The sequence below is a fragment of the Takifugu flavidus genome, chromosome 1, assembly GCF_003711565.1.
Source record: "Takifugu flavidus isolate HTHZ2018 chromosome 1, ASM371156v2, whole genome shotgun sequence".
Classification (NCBI taxonomy): Eukaryota; Metazoa; Chordata; class Actinopteri; order Tetraodontiformes; family Tetraodontidae; genus Takifugu; species Takifugu flavidus.
Window position 1 is genome coordinate 28835526 of NC_079520.1, and position 2570 is coordinate 28838095.

A 2570-nucleotide genomic window follows, 5' to 3' on the forward strand; every position below is an offset into this window, starting at 1 on the left:
TCTCTAACCCTAACCCTACTGTAACTCTAACTCTAATCCTTCTCTAACCCTAACTCTACTTTAAATCTAACCCTACTCTAACCCTACTCTAACCCTAACCCTACTCTAACCCTACTCTAACCCTTCTCTAACCCTAACCCTTCTCTAACTCTAACCCTTCTCTAACTCTAACCCTACTCTAACCCTTCTCTAACCCTAACCCTTCTCTAACCCTTCTCTAACTCTAACCCTACTCTAACCCTTCTCTAACCCTAACCCTTCTCTAACCCTAACTCTACTCTAACCCTTCTCTAACTCTAACCCTTCTCTAACCCTAACCCTACTCTAACCCTACTCTAACCCTTCTCTAACTCTAACCCTTCTCTAACCCAAACCCTTCTCTAACTTTAACCCTAAGCAGGCCCTAACCCTAGTGGAGTGAAGAGAAAATTGTAAAAATTGATTTCAGTAATTATTCAGTTTTCTGCAAATACAAACAGACACACACACACACACACACAAACACACACACACACACACAAACACACACACACACACACACACACAAACACACACAAACAAATACACACATACACATACACACACACACAAACAAACACACACATACACACAAAGACAAACAAACACACACACACACACACACACACACACATGAACATGCACACACAAACACACACACACACATACACACACAAACACACACAAACACATACACACCTAAACACATTCACACACATAGACACAGATACAAACAAACACATACACACACACATAAACACGTACACACCCACACATACACACACACACAAACACATACACACGCACACAAACACACTCGCTCACGTCCAACTGTTGAACTAGCCATAAACACTATAACAGTGGTTTCCACGACAACAGGCGTGAACAACTCTATGAAGACATGAGATGGAAAACTGCTGTTGTGTTTGTTGTGTTTAAGCAGGTGATGCGTTCATGGTCACATGAAGAGAGAAAATATTCAGCTCCAGCTCGTCTCTCCATCGACTCACGTTCATGCATTTTACATTTAACTGCTCGGGGCCTCAGGGGGCCCAAACATTGTCCTGCTGTCAGGCAGAAGCCAGGTTCCATCCAAACTCAACGTGGAGCCTGAGAACAGGATCAGACCAACAAGCTCCCAGTGATGGACCTCAGCGTCCTGCCACCTTCCCACAGTGGACACACGGGGGACGCTCACTGAGGACGGTGAAAAGACTCTTCATCATTGTGATTAGAGTTTCATGATGACCGAAACCACCACCACCATCATCACCATCACCAACATCATCGTCTCCACCATCATCATCACCACCTTCACCACCACCACCACCATCATCACCATCATCACCATCACCATCACCACCATCATGACCATCATCATCACAATCATCACCATCATCATCACCACCATCATGACCATCATCACCACCATCATCATATCATCATCAGTCACCAACCATCAGCACCCATCAAAACATCATCATCTCCACCATCATCAGCACCACTTCACCACCACCACCACCACCACCACCATCATCACCATCATCACATCACCATCATCACCATCATCATCACCACCATCATCACCACCATCAAGACCATCATCACCACCACATCAGCCTCACCACCATCATCACCATCACCAACATCATCATCTCCACCATCATCATCACCACCTTCACCACCACCACCACCATCATCACAGCACCATCATCATCATCATCATCACCACCATCATCACCATCACCAACATCATCGTCTCCACCATCATCATCACCACCTTCACCACACCACACCATCAGCACCAGCAGCAGCACCACCAGCAGCACCACCACCGCCACCACCCCAGCGCACCAGCACCACGCCACCAGCAGCAGCAGCAGCAGCACTCACGACACCAGCACCCACCAGCATGCAGCACCAGGAGCAGCACAGCAGCAGCACCATCATCATCAGCAGCACCACCACCATCAGCACCACCAGCAGCATCACCAGCATCATCAGCAGCACCACCACCATCAGCACCACCAGATCATCACCATCACCACCACCACCATCATCATAACTACCATCACCATCACCACCATACCATCACATCACCACAGCACCACCATCATCAGCAGCAGCACCACCAGCAGCACCACCGGCACCACCACCACCATCAGCACCAGCATCACCACCAGCATCATCGATCATTAGCAGCACCATCAGCAGCACCTCAGCACCACCAGCAGCAGCAGCACCAGGAGCAGCACCAGCAGATCAGCATCACCACCAGCAGCAGCAGCACCACCAGCAGCACCAGCAGCATCATACACCACATCAGCAATCACCATCATCATCTCATGCAAACCATCACCATAAGAAATCATCATCAGGAACCAGAATCATCATCACATCACCATCATCATCATCATCATCATCATCATCACCATCATCACCATCATCATCACCATCATCATCACCATCATCATCATATCATCACCACCATCATCATCATCACCACCATCATCATCATCATCATCATCATCACCACCATCATCATCACCACC